General features: G+C 36.6%; 1 protein-coding gene across 1 annotated transcript in view; it reads right to left on the bottom strand.

Moving 5' to 3' along the window:
- CNTN5 (contactin 5) overlaps positions 1-15,637 on the bottom strand; it is a 1,623,595-nt gene that overhangs the window by 1,458,962 nt on the left and 148,996 nt on the right.

Genomic DNA, 15,637 nt, shown 5'->3' with positions numbered 1-15,637 from the left:
CCAGATCCTTGAAACCATTGTATTATCAACCTCCAGAACATTCTATTTTTTCTTCCTCAATGAATTCATTTTCTGGCTCACATCCTTTCTCACCATCCCAGATCTTGCACTCATACTAAGGGGCTTCAAAATAGATATCAAAGCTCCCTCAAATACTCAAACTTACCAAATTTCCAATCTACTCAACTCTTACACATAGTCATTTATATCCTGATTCTTTCTATCACCTATATCTTCCATTTCCATATTTATGAACTCCAAAATTCCTTTATCTGGACCCAATATTTTACTATTATATCTTTTCCTATGCCTTTTGAAACCATTCCTCTTCTTCATCCATATTATAATCTTCATTCTTTCTAGAACTCAGTTCTTTTTCAGGAAATCATCCATTCATGGCCAAAACTCTCCTTTACCTCTTTTGATCCATTGGTGAATAAAAAAAGAATGCTACACTATCCTCTACATTCAAATCTCTTGACCCCTTGTCCTCTTATAGTCATGTCTTGTCAAACTCCTATCTTACATTAATCCCAGTATCCACCATTATCACTCATTTACCTGATACTGTACAGAGATAGAGAAACTGATGAAAACATACTGAATGAGTCCTCTACAAATTTATGTCACATAATCTTAACTGGGCCCTTACTGCAGCAAGGCACTCCTTTTATATTGTCCTAATAGTCTGTTATAGTATTATAGTGGTTATTACAAATGTTTTCATTCCTTTTTAAGTCTCTCATGGCATCATTCCTTCCCCCCTTCCCCCCTCCCCCCGAATGCAACTGAGGATTTCATGTTATGTAAAAAAACCCAAGATATTCACAGAGAGCTCCCTCTTCTTCCCTGTTTCTAATCTCACAACTCAGAATTTTCCCCTCACTATTTCTTTCCACATCCATGTCTTACATAAAGAAGTAACTATTCTTTTTACAAAGGGAAATCCATCTCCATTCTACCTTGATCCCATTCTTTCCCACTTTTTTTTCTAGCATAATATTCCCTCTATTATCACCACACTCTCTCTAATCTTCAATCTCCTCTAACTTCTGGCTCTTTTACACCTGCTGACAAATATGCCCATGTATGCCTCAACCTAATACAAAAGCAAAACAAATAAAAACATCCCACCTTATCTGATTATCCCTCACAGTTATTATTCTATATCTCTCCACTACAAAAGTAAGAACATTTCATTTTGCCCATTTGATTGTCCTTTTCAGTCTCCTTAGCTGGATCATGCTTATTAACCATGAGTGTACCCAAGGACATGAACACTCTTTTCATTCTAAACTCTCTAGCTTGTTGATCTCATCAGTTTCTATAAGCTCAACAATTATCTGTATGCAGGTGATTCTTAGATCTATATGTCAAGTCCCAACTTTCACCTCATTTCCAGTCTCACATTGCCAACTACCATCTTTAACAAAATGTGCCACAAATATTTCTAACTCAAAATGACAAAAGCAGAGCTCATCTTTTCCCCAAACCATTCCAAGTTTCCTATTACTGTCACAGGCACAGCTATCCTCCTAGTCTCTCTACCCACTCACATAGATACCACCCTAGAATAGGCCCTTATTAACTCACTGGGACATTGCAATATTTTCTCCTTGTTTCACCAGTCTTATCCATTCACCACTTATCTGCCAAATTTATTTTTTCCATTTATGAAAATTAGAACAAATCTGGTTAAGTCCTTTCCCTCCTCTAATTCAATAAAGTCTAGAGGCTCCCAATTACCTTTAAGATAAAATATAAAAACCTCTCTTTGGTTTTTAAAGTCTTTCATAATCATGTCTCTTTTTGGGAACAAATAAAACTCTACCATAGTAAATACTTTGCAAAAAGCTAATTAAGCTTATTGAGTGATAATCAGTGGATAATCTTAACAGCGAAGGCTTGTGCACTATGGTAGTAAAAAAAATTGTCAACCCTCTATGGTTAACTATAGAATCCAGAATAGTAGTAGTTAGCAACTCTCAGGGACCTAAACCATCAATGCAAATAGGAATTAGAGAAGCAGTCATAGATGGGAGCAATATATTCACTAATTGTAGAAATACTAAATGAGGCTATCTGTGGAGAACAATCAGGTCTTTTTTCAAGTGATATTCAACAATAGATAGCATCTTTACGACTTCCCAGTTGAATGAAAGATGTGGATAATATTAGATCCCATTCTGCTTATTGTTCATTGATTATGAAAAAGCATTTATTTGAAGTGTATAAGAGGTTCTTTTTCATCAAAATGTCTCCAATCCATGTATCCAAATCACTAAAGATTCTTTTGAAATGTAGTAGCATAAATAATTCTATTCAAAATGACTTTATAATCATAAAAATAAAGCAAGGCATAAAAGATGAAAATGAATGCTTATCAAATATGTCTGTCACTGTAACGAGAGGAAATCAGTACAACTTCTTTTTTACCCAATTTTATTTCATTTACTTATTTAGAATTCTCCCCAAGTTCCATGTAAAAAACCAAATTTATTCACACTGATTTTTAAAAATTTTGTGTTCCAATATTTCCTTCCTCCCTCCCTTCTCACCCCTTCCTAAGAAATCAAGCAATTCAATATAAGTTATACATGTGCAGTGATGCAAAACATCTTCACGTTTATCAGGTTGTGAAAGAAAACAGGCAAAATAACTTTAGAAAGAGAAATTAACAAATAACATTATACTTTGATCTATATTCAAATACCATCAGTTCTTTCTCTGAAGATGGATTGCATTTTGCATACATCCTTCTGATAGCATCCTGCTCATCATTTCTTTCACAATTACTATTGCTCACTGTTACCCTCCATCCTATTCCCTCCCCCCTTTAAATTTACTCTATTTTCAATCTTCTTTCACCCTATCCGTCCTCAAAAATTATTTTGCTTTTTACTGCCCCCTCCCTCAATCTGCCCTCCCTTCCTTTGCCTCTCCTCCCTTACCCCCTTCACCTCCCACTTTCCCTCAGGGAAAAATATATTACTATACCCACTTGAGAGTGCATGTTATTCCCTCTTTGAGCTAATTTTGATGAGAATAAGGCTCACTCACTCCCCTGCTCCTTCCCCATTTTTCTCCATTCCATAAGCTCTTGTTTGTTTTATGTGAGCTACTTTACCACCTTCTATCTCTCTCTTTCCCTTTCTTCCAGTGCATTCCTCTTACTCCTTAACTTTATTTTAAAGATGTCATCATGGGTCACATAGGTGACATAATGGACAAAACGCCAGCTGTGGACTCAGGAGGACCCAAGGCCAAATCCAGCCCCAGACATAAGCCACCCCACCCTGCCTACCCCACAAAAAATAAAACAATTATAAATAAAAAATAAATGCTTTACAGATATAATACCTTCATATTCAGTTCAGACCTGTGTCCTCTAAGTGTATTTCCTTCAGCTGTCCTAATACTGAGAAAGTTCTTATGACTTAGAATTATTATCTTCCCATGTAGGAATGTAAACAGTTTAACCTTTTAATATCCCTCATGATTTCTTTTTCTTCTTTACCATTGTATGTTTCTCTAGGGTCTAGAATTTGAAAGTCAAAATTTCTATTAATTTCAGGTCTTTTCCTCACAAATGCCTGAAAGTCCTCTTTTTCATTGAAGTCCCATTTTTTCCTCTGAAAAATTAGAGACAGTTTTTCTGCATAGATGATTTTTGGTTGCAATCCCAGTTCCTTTGCCCTCTGGAATAACATATTCCATGCCTTCCAGTCCTTTAATGTAGAAGCTGCTAGATCTTGTGCTATCTTGACTGGTGCTCCACAGTATTTGAATTCCTTTTTTTTCTAGTTGCTGGCAATATTTTCTCCTTGATCTGGGATCTCTGGAATTTGACTACAATATTCCTAGAAGTTTTCCTTTTGGAATTTCTTTCATAAGGTGATAGGTGGATTCTTTCCATTTCTACTTTACCTTCTGCTTCTAGAATATCAGGGCAATTTTCCCTGACAATTTCTTGGAAGATGATGTCTAAGTTCTTTTTTTGGTCATGATTTTCAAGTAGTCCAATGATTTCCAAATTATTTCTCCTGGATCTATTTTCCAGGTCAGCTCTTTTCACAAGGAGATATTTCATATTGCCCTCTACTTTTTTATTCATTTGGATTTGCTTTATTGTATCTTGATGTCTCATAAATTCATTATCTTATATTTGCTGTATCATAATTCTTAAGCAATGATTTTCTTCTGAAAGCTTCTATGCCTTCTTTTCCATTTGTCCAATTTGTCTTTTCAAGCTATTGACTTTTTCTTTTCATGACCCTCATACCTCAATCTCATTTCTCTTTCCATTTTTTCCTCTACTTCTCTAACTTTTCCCTCTACCTCTCTTACTTTATCATCAAAGTCCTTTTTGAGTACCTCTATTGCCTGAGACCAATTCATATTTTTCTTGGAAGATTTGGATGTAGGAATTTTGACTTTGTTATTTTCTTCTGAGGGCTTATTTTGATCTACCTTGCCACCAAAGAAACTTTTGATGGTCTGCTGCTTTCTCTGCCTGCTCATCTTGCTGTCCTAGTTTTTGGCTTTTAGGTCCTTCTTACAGTGGACCCATGCTTCCAGGATGCAATGTCTCAAGCTATAGGGTGGTACAATTTAATGAGAGGATCATTTTCAGCCCATCTGGCCTGTAAGTAAGCATGGACCTTCCTATTCTTTAATCTGAAAGCAAAAATCTGATTGAAATCTGAATATGTTCTAAATTTAGAACACAGAATTAGCTCAAAGACTTTAATCTCATCAGAGTTGCCTCAAGGAGGGAATAATATACACACCCAATTGGGAGGAGTAATCTATCTAACCCTCCAGGAATATAGGAGGAGAAGAGGATAAGGAGGGAAGGGTTAAAGAAGGGAGGGCAGAGTGGGGGAGAGGACAGTCAGAAGCAAAACAGTTTTGAGGAGGAATAGGATAAAAGAAGATAGAAAATAGAGTAAATATCATGGGAAGGAAATAGGATGGAGGGAAATAGTTATGATGATTGATTATAATGGCAAAATATATGGCACCTATTTGCTGGGCTATTGTGAAGAAAATTATTTGTCAAGTTTAAGGTACTATATAAAAGTTATGATGAACAGGATGCTATTAGAAAAACCTGGAAAGACAAACATGCACTGAAGCAGAGTGAAATGCACTGTATACAAAAGACCAGCAACAGTGTAAGATGATCTACTGGGGAGGAAGGATGTGGTTATTTTCAGCAATGCAATGATCCAATATAAGTCTGAAGAACTTATGAAAATTGAAATCCATCTACAGAAAAAGAAATGATGCTATATGAAAACAGATTGAAACAAATTTTTTGATAGTTACTTAATCTGAAGTTTTGGTTTTGTCTGTTTTCTCTCACAAACTGACTATTGTGGAGATATTGTGCGTGACTACTCATGTAAAACTTATATTGAATTGCTTGAGTTCTTGGGGGTGGTGGTTGGGAAGGGAGGAAGGAAGAGAAGTTGGAATACAAACTTTTAAAAAATATTGATGTCAAAATTTTCTTGGTATGCCTATGCCCCTCCCACACTGGGCCACTGCTACTTGAGTCTGCTTACTGGTTCAGAATATGGGCACTCCACTTTAGCTCCAGTAGAGACACCCCCACCCCCCCACTATTTCTCCCTGATCAACTGTTGGTCCCCTCACTGGACCATGTGCCGAATTTTAGATGGTTTTGAGGCTCTGGAAGTGTGGCCTGCCTGGGGCTGGATCTGTTCTATGTGCTAAACTCCTCTCTTGGCCTGGCTCCACAGACCTTCCCTATTGCCCTTTTAAGAAGTCTTTGACTGGAAAATGGTCTCACTCTGTTCTTTTATGGGTTCTGCTGCTCCAAGAATTGTTTTATAGTATCATTTGAAGGTATGTGTATGGTTTGTGTCAGGAGCAACAAGGGTCACAGACTTTCCTCCACCATCTTGGCTCTGCCCCAATAGATCTGGTAAAAATTCCAAGTTGAAGAAAGTTTCGCTGTGTGAGGTCTTCCAGATGCTCCTGTTTTCAGAAGACACTGCTAACTTTTTCAAGCCCAGGATCACTATGGAAGCTCTTAAAAGAGATTTAAACTTGAGGAAGCTAGGTGGCACAGTGGATACCGCACCGGCCCTAGATTGAGGAGGACCTGAGTTCAAATCTGGCCTCAGACGCTTGGCACTTACTAACTGTGTGAGCCTGGGCAAGTCACTTAACCCCCATTGCCCCACAAATAAAAGAGATTTAAAATCACTCAAATCTCTATGGACAGACTACCTACACAGGAATACCATGTGGATAAACAGTTTCAATTTCCCAGATAGCTATATGCATTGGAATTGATAGCATATAATTGCCATTTGTCAGTTTGTAAATCTAGGATAGACAGTACATGTAAGCAACTTTATACCATAAATCAACAGAAGGAGAAGAATAGCCCATATTGCCCTCAGGAAATTAAAACCTATTTTTAATGACTCCAAGTTTCTCATGAAATAAAAAGCACATCTTTATAATACTAACATTCTACTTAGTTACTTTTTTTGTAATGAACCATTAAGTATAATAGTCCCTGAATAATTTAAAATGAGTATCACACAAAGTACAATGAAAGGGCAAATGTTTTATAAGCAGGCAACAACATATACCCAATCAGACCCAAAGGATATTCTTAAGGAATTGCATCATTGCAAGTGTACATTGACTGGTCTCATAGTAAGAGTAAGGTATGACAGGAGGGAAGCCAGAGTACAGTAACCTTTCATTGGCAAGAGAAAGTAAATAAAGACTCAAGGATGTCAAGTAAATGCCTTGCCATGATCTTATGAGAAAACATAAACCATATAGGATGGACAGACATGGATGAGTTGCATTCTGAATCACTAAAATGAACAGTAATAGATGAGATCAAAAGTTTACTTGAATATGTGATGATTAATATTAATAAAATATAATTAGCAGTTCATAAGCATAAGCTATTATTGTTATATTTTAGCCCATTCTATAGTTTTTACTGCAAAGAGCCATAGTACACACCTAATATCATATTTGATATAACATTACAAGTTATGTTGTTCTAAAGAAAGTCAAAATCATTTACTTATAGTTATTTAATGATCACTATGGAATTAAGATGAAACTAAGGTACTATGTAGAGAAGCAAAGCATCACAACAAATACAGATTAGAAAATGAGGATATTTCTGATCTGTGGTTTTTAAAACCTTGTTTTTTTCAGGCAACCAAGCTATGTTCTATCCACATAATTTCTCTCTCTTGGAATTCCCATATAACTTAAATTTCCTATTCGATGCCAGAAATTTAGTTTCCTAACTGACTGTCCCTGGCTGTGGCCCGAGGGGTTGGAAACTCAAACCAGTCTAAAGACTTGGAATTTCAGTGATCTCTCAAACTCATGACATGATCCTTCCAATAAAAACCTCTAAATAATGCCATAGGACAATTCCTAGAGCAGCAAAATCCACAGAAGAACGTGCTGAGATCATTTTACTATCATGGACATCTTGGAAGGTCGGAAGTAGGGAGATGCTGTGCCAAGACAGGAGTGGACTCCAACCCCACAGTCATGCTGACAAAGATAAAGTCCCAGGAAGGCTTCACCAGAGAAAGAGACCCCCATAGCCTCTGCATCAGCTGTAGCATCAGTGCCACCTGGAACTAAACTCATGGTCTTGTGAGAGGGTTGAGCCATTGGAAGGGGGGAGATTACAGGGGTCTCTGATGGTACTGAGGCAGAAGTTGGGTTTTTCACCCCTGATGGAAACTAGGAGATAGACTTGAGTAGCATTGACCCAGGTGGGGGAAGGGCAAAGGCTTGTTGGGGCTGACAACCATAGCACACAAAAATGGTTGATTAGCAAGTTGGCTTTGGGTTATCTACTGACCAGGGAATAGGCCAGGCAAGTGAAGAACCTACCCCTCCTTAAATTATATCACCTGGAACCCCCTGAAGCTTGGGAGAGTGCAGCCTAGAAACAGTGCCCCATTTTAAGGAGCAAAAAGTTAGGCAAGATGAGCAGACAGAGAAAGGTGAGGACCATGGAAAGTTTCTTTAGTGACAAGGAAGATTGAGGTGCACCCTCAGAAGAGGATGGCAATGTTAGGGCCCCTATATCTAAAGCTTCCAAGAAAAATATGACCACAGAGGCACTCAAAAAGGACTTTAAAGATAACATTAGAGAGGTATAGGAACAAATGGAAAGAGAAATGAGGTTGATGCAGGAAAGACATGAGAAAAAAGTCAACAACTTGAAAAACCAAATGAAAAAGAAGATACAAAAGCTCTCGGATGAAAATAATTGCCTAAGAATTAGGATCGAAAAAATGGAAGTTAGTGACTTTATGAGAAACCAAGACACAATAAAGCAAATTCAAATGAATAAAAAAATACAGGGCAATGTGAAATATCTTCTTGGAGAAACTGATGACCTGGAAAATAGATTCAGGAGAGATAATCTGAAAATTACTGGTCTACCTGAAAACCATGATCAAGGAAAGAGCTTATACATCATCTTCCAAGAAATTGTCAGGGAAAATTGGCCTGATATTCTAGAACCAGAAGGTAAAATAGAAATTGGAAAGAATTCACCTATCACCTCCTGAAAGAGATCCCAAAAGGAAAACTTCCAGGAATATTATAGCCAAATTCCAGGGCTCCCAGGTCAAGGAGATAATATTGCAAGCTGCCAAAAAGAAAGATTTCAAGTACTGTGGCACCCCAGGCAGGATATCACAAGATCTAGCAGCTTCTACATTAAAGGATTGGAGGACATGGAATATGTTACTCCAGAGGGCAAAGGAATTGGGACTACAGCCAAGAATCACCTATCAAGTAAAACTGTATATAAATTTTCAGAGGAAAAAATGGGACTTCAATGAAAAAAGAGGACTTTCATGAATTTGTGATGAAAAGACCTGAACTGAATGGAAAATTTGACTTTTAAATACAAGACCCTAGAGAATCATAAGAATCTGGAATTAGGTGACATGCTTGGGGTCTTGCAGTGGGTGAGTGTCTTGTGTCTGAGACCATATTGGGCCTGGGATCCTTCAGGGTCCAGGGTGTATCCTTTGTCCACTGTGTCACCTAGCTGCCCCATGATGACATATTTAGGGTAAAATTCAGAGGTGAGAGGAATACACTGGGGGAGGGGGAAGGGGAGAGGTAGCATGGGTTAAAATCCCACATGAAAGAAACAGGAAAGTGCTTATGGACTGGGTGAGATAGAGGAGGAGCAGGGCAGTAAATGAACTTTATACTCATTGGAATAGACTAAAAAACCTTAACCTCATCAGAGTTGGCTCAAGGAGGGATTAACACGCATAACCAATTGGGTGGAATAATTTATTTTAACTGGACAGTAAATGAGCCTAACCCTCATCAGAATTGTCACAAAAAACCTTAATCTCATCAAAATTGGCTCAAGGAGGGAATAACATACACACTCAATTGGGTGGAGTAATCTATCTAACCCTGCATGAAAATAGGAGGGGAAGGGGATAAAGAGGGAGGGGCAAAAGAAGAGAGGGAAGATTGGGGGAGGGGACAGTCAAAAACAAATCCCTTTTGAAGAGGGATAGAGTGAAAGATGATAGATAAAAGAGTAAATATCATGGGGAAGGGAATAGGATGGAGGGATCAGTTAACAATAGTAACTGTGAAAAAAGAGAAAAGGGGGGAAATGTACAAAAAGTATTTATAGCAACTCTTTGTGGTGGCTAAGAATTGGAAAACACAAGAATGTCCATCAATCGGGGAATGACTGAGAGAGCTGTGGAATATGATTGTGATGGAATGTTATTGTGCTGCAAGAAATGACAAGCAGGATGATTCCAGAGAAACCTGGAAAGACTCTTATGAACTGATGTATAGTGAAGTGAGCAGAGTTGGGAGGACTTTGTGCACAATGACAGCAGTATAGTTCTATGAACAATTGTGTATGACTTAACTACTCTCTGCAATACAATGATCTAAGACAATTCCAAGGGACCAATGATGAAGCATGCTATCCACTCCCAGAGAAAGAACTGATATTGATTGAACACAGACTAAAAAAAAAAAAGAGCACTTGTGGATTGTACCTATATAACCTATATCAGATTGGTTGCTGTCTTGTGGAGGGAGGAAGAAAGGGAGGGAGAAAAATTTGGAACTCTAAATCTTATGAAAATGATTGTTGAAAACTACCTTTACATGTAACTGGAAAAAATAAAATAAGTTTGTTGTTTAAAAGAATAAAATAAGGGGCAGCTACGTGGTGCAGTGGATAGAGCACCAGCCCTGAAGTCAGGAGGACCTGAGTTCAAATCTGGCCTCAGACACTTAACACTCACTAGCTATATGACCCTGGACAAGTCACTTAACCCCAATTGCCTCACCAAAAAAACCCAAAAGCAAAAACAAAAAAAAAGAATTAAATAAGTAAATGAATGAATGAATGAATAAATGAATGAATGAATGAATGGGTGAATGAATAGATAGATAGATAAGTAAATAAAAAATAAAGACTTAGAATTTCCCTAAGCCCAGAGTTTCTGACAGTATCATTTTTCATGGGCAGGAATCCTTTACTTGGTGCAGTAAGCCATGAGAACAACATCATGGACTCCCTCCCATTGCCATGGCCTGAAGATTTTCATGCCCAAAGCTTCCTGGTGACATCTCTGGTTGTATCCCTAACTTGACCTTTCCTAGTTCCTCATGGGAATTTCCAGTTTTGTTCCAGATAATTGTCCTAGTACCTTCTATTCTTGCTTTTGAAAACCTTTCCTTTTTTCCCTGGTTTTCTCAAGATGAATGAACAATGAACAACTAATTAACTAGGAGTTCTGTATTTTTAAAAAAATTATGTACCAATGAATTTTAGAAAAAATGAAGATGAACTAAACAATGCAGCATGAGTATAAAATTATTTTTTTAAAAAATAATTGTGTGACACCTAGAGGAAGGCCTCCAGCATTTAGAGTAGCTCCTCAGTGGACAAGGAATCAAAGAATGTGGACAGATGCCAAATTGGCTGCAGAGGAATGGATGGGTTGGGATCTGTATCCATGGATGAGATTACCCACAAGAATTTACTCTAAGATGCTCTGGAGTATTGAGGGATGAAGGAAATAAATGATAGTAACCAGTCATCATGAAGGACTTGAAAAGCTTAAAGGAAGATTTTGTCTTCTTTTCTGAGCTCAACACTTCACCTTTGCCTCTAGCAGCAGGGTAGTAGCTTGCCATCCTCAGTGCAGAGAAAAGCCTTTCCCTGGCTTGCTCCTTTATTCTTTCTGTCAGCCCAGTGAGTAGAGAATCTCTTTTACACTGATTCAAAATTGGGGTTACCAAGTGCCTCTAGGAGTGGGAAAGAGACGTGGCATATATTCAAGTAGTATATTGCCACTTAGCCCAATTCCTCTGCTCCTGGCATCCCCTGTACACACACACCTGCTTTGAGGGAGGTTTGTTTCAGGGACTCCGCAGAGGCAAAATCAGCCAAGCAGTTAATCAGCAGCATTTCTGAGAACCCCTAACGTGCGCTGATTACTATATCAAGAGCAATCCCATGCAGAGCTATTCTTCCTGTCTGTTTTTGTTTTGTGTTTTAAGGAAGAAGAGGGCAAATGAGGGAGGCAGCTGGCATGAATGCTTTTCTATGACTTTAGGGTTGAATCGCAAAGACTGTTCTGTTATGCAGGCATCGCTGGCCATCTCTCAACTTCTCTTACCCCTCTCCTTTTCTCTCCTCCCTCCCCTCTGTACATGCATTTAAATGCTCATAGAACTTAAAAGCCATACAAAAGAGGTGTTAGTTTCACTGAGAACTCTGTGGTATAGGATGCCAGTCAGATGGGGAAAAGGGATTCTGTTAATAACACCACCCAAAATGCTGTGATATCGTCATGTTTGGCATACACCTGAACAGTCAGAACACCTAGCAAACACTAATGAGATTAATTAGAAGAGTATTTAGGTTATTCACTGTTGTGGAAAGTTTCTATTGAAGCTGTTAATAAGATTTCTCGATAAAAGCCTTTAATTAACAAGGTCTTAATCTCTCTACAAAACCTTTTCCAAAAATCATTTCCATAGTTAAATTACAACTTTCAGTGCAGGTCACCAGTGATGAATAAGAGGTACATTCCCCCGCTTTCTGCTAACCTCAGTCATACTAAGGAAGGGAAAAGTTAATTCTAAGTCAGAAATCAATTTGAGGACTATACAAATTAATGGAACTGATATGAATTACATTGTTTTCATTCCCCATCTCATAGGTGAATTAATTATACATTAGATTTGTGGCAACCAGTGCTCCTTGAAGCTTCTGAGTATGAACTGTAAATAGAGACCAGAAAGTTCTTTTAGAAGAAGTAGAGAAAATAATTATAATACTGAAAGTTATTTTTTAAATGATTACATTTTTATGCTAAGGATGCTTCCAATATATGCATTTTTATAATTGTGAAGATAAATAATAAGTACACCTCTTCTATCAGAGATGAGCAAAATAAGAGATACTAAGATTAATAGCCATAGATGGGACAGTAATGAGGCAGCATGATATAGGGGATAGAGTGTTGGACTCCTGCCTCCAAAGTCAGGAAGACACATCAGGCTATATCAGGCCTCAGATAATAGCTGTGTGACTGAGGAAGTCACTTAACTTCCCTTGGCATCACTTCCCCAATTATAAAATGAACAGGTTGATCTTCATAGTTTTGAAGGTACTGTTCAACTTAAATTTTTATTTATTCATTTATCTATCTATCTATCTATCTACCTATCCATCCATCCATCCACTTATACATTTATTTATTTATTCATCCATTTATTTCTTTATTTCTTTTTGCAGGGCAATGAAGGTAAAGTGACTTACCTAAGGTCCACTGCTAGTAAGTGTCAAGTGTCTGAGGCCAGATTTGAACTCAGGTCCTCCTAAATCCAGGACCCATGCTTTATCGACTGTGTCACCTAGCTGCCCTTCAAATTAATTTTACCACAGTTTTTTCCTCTTAAAACTAAGAAGAGCATTTTGTCTATGAGTGTTTTGAGAACTGATTTTAAGAATAAGTATTAGGGAAAAGGACTCACATGTACAAAAATATTTATAGCATCTCTCTTTGTGGTGGCAAAGAATTGGAAATCGAGGGAATGCCCATCAGTTGGGGAATGGCTGAACAAATTGTGGTATATGAATGTAATGGAATACTATTGTGCTGTAAGAAATAATGAGGATGCAGGTTTCAAAAAAACCTGCAAAGACTTAAGTGGACTGATTCTGAGTGAAGTGAGCAGAACAAGGAGAACATTGTATACGGTAACAGCAACAGTGTGTGATGATCAATTGTGATAGACTGGGCTCTTCTCAAAAGTACAATGATCCAAGACAATCCCAAAGAACTCATGATAGAAAATGTGAGAACATCCAAAAAAAATGTGGATTCTGAGTGCAGACTGAACTGTAGTGTTTCTACTTTTTTATGTTTTCCACTTGTGTTCTGATTCATTTTTGACAACATGACAAATGCAGAAATATGTTAATGTTATTGTACATATATAACCTATATCAGATTGCTTGCTGTCTTGGGGAGCGGGGAGGGAAGGGAAGGAGGGAGAAAAATTTGGAACTAAAAATCTTATGAAAACGAATGCTGAAAAATATTTTTACATGTAACTGGAAAACAGTAAAATGCTTTTATTTGAAGAAAAAAGAACATTTAAAAATTTAAAAACAACAAAAAAGAATAAGCATTATCCTTGTAAGATAATTTGCCTGAAATGATATCACTTATTACATGCAACTAACCACATTCATTATTTCTAAAGTTGAAATTTTCCAATATACTCTATTCTCTCCCTCCCTACCCCACCTTCTTTCCTGATATCATATTAAAAAATAAACACACATATAAATGTTTGGAGATATAGAGATAGAGACATATGCACTCATACAGACATATGCATATATGACTTTTTTCTGTGAGAAACAATGGATTTAATATTCTTGCTTAGTTTATAAACACAGTTTATATGAACAAATGAATCCTGTGTCCTTATTTGAAAGGTACAAAAGTATTATGAAAATTCACAGAGTAAATATCATATTTCTTGGGATATACAAAATTAAACCTTCCTAATATGCTTCCTTTGTAGAATTTTAGAATAGGACTAAAGAGCAAAAAAGCAAAGATCTCTAACTCAAACTGTAATGTAGAATTCTCTTCCCAATTATGATAAAAATGTGTAAAATTTTAGCAAAAAAGACCAAGTTTTGACCTATATCAGATTTCAATGCCTGAGAGTTTCTGCCTGAAATTGTAATCATTTTACTTTGTACAGTTCTCCTTTTTTATATTATTAATAGTCCTGTTTGAATGATATTTTTTGACTTTCAGACATGATGGCAATGGAGTATGAAATACCTGAGTTCCAATTCTACCTCTGACATATCAATCAACAAAAATTTATAATATGATTGCTAGGTTCCAGGAACTGTACTGGGTATTGATTATACAAGTATAAAGAAACAACTCCTGCTCCCAATGAACTTTCATTTAAATTGAAGAGACAAGTCATATAAATCTCTACACATACACACACACATATATTATATATATATATACATATATATATACACACACACACACATATATATATATATAACATATACATACTAATATAGAAAATGAAGAAATAATACATACTTGCTATGGGACATGACTTTGAGCCCTGCTTCTGAAGCATGTTCTCTGTCTGACTCCTTAAATTTATCACTTTACATTTTTGTGACTAAGGAATTCTCTAAGACTATAAGTCATTGCATTGGTGGGGAGAATTTCTAAATTTTTAGTATCAGACAAAAATCTTTTCTAATCTTAGTACTTTGTCTTACATAAATATAGTTTTTTTTGCTACCACCCTATAGGCACTTGGTATGTTATTATTGCCATGTTAAATTACTCAAATATATACCAAATTAAGTGTATATAGATGACATTTTTGTGTAATTTGTGTATGCATACACACAGAGAAAGTAGAAATCCTTATTTTAAAAGCTGTAGCAACAGGCTCTAGCAAACATTGAGCAAAATAGTAAGAAACTTAATGATCAAAATGTTAAAAATTTAATACCAAACTTTGTGCATCTATAGTTCAACTCACTTTCTAAGAAGAGGGAAAGATATACAATGCATCATTGTGGTCTCTGTGGATACAAGTAATAAATACTTGTTGGCTGATTAATTAATTTAAGCTTTTGGTTATAAGCATGATAATTGGGGATTCCATGTTAGAACTCTAGTAAGATAATATTCACTCGAATATTGTACTCCCTTTTTTTTGTATTTTAGTTCATAAAATATAATTCTTCAACTAACTCATATTTGTGAATGGTTATTTATATTGCAAGAATCAGTGAATAGTTAAGTGCTCCTTAAAATGAAGATGAATAAATACAGAACCAGGTAATAATGATCACAGTCTAAAATTCTAATGTTTTTGTATATCTCTTTCTGTTGCTTTGGGCAAGTGATTTGGCAATTAAATAATAGATCAAATCCTGGACAGAAATCTGAATAGAACTGAAAATAATTAGATCTTTGAATTCATTGGTATATAGGGAATTCCCCCATGGGCAAACTCCTTC

Source organism: Dromiciops gliroides, chromosome 3 (genome assembly GCF_019393635.1).
Source record: "Dromiciops gliroides isolate mDroGli1 chromosome 3, mDroGli1.pri, whole genome shotgun sequence".
In the NCBI taxonomy this organism is placed as follows: Eukaryota; Metazoa; Chordata; class Mammalia; order Microbiotheria; family Microbiotheriidae; genus Dromiciops; species Dromiciops gliroides.
Note: the sequence above shows the minus strand (reverse complement) of the source record. Positions and strands in the feature narration are given on the sequence as shown.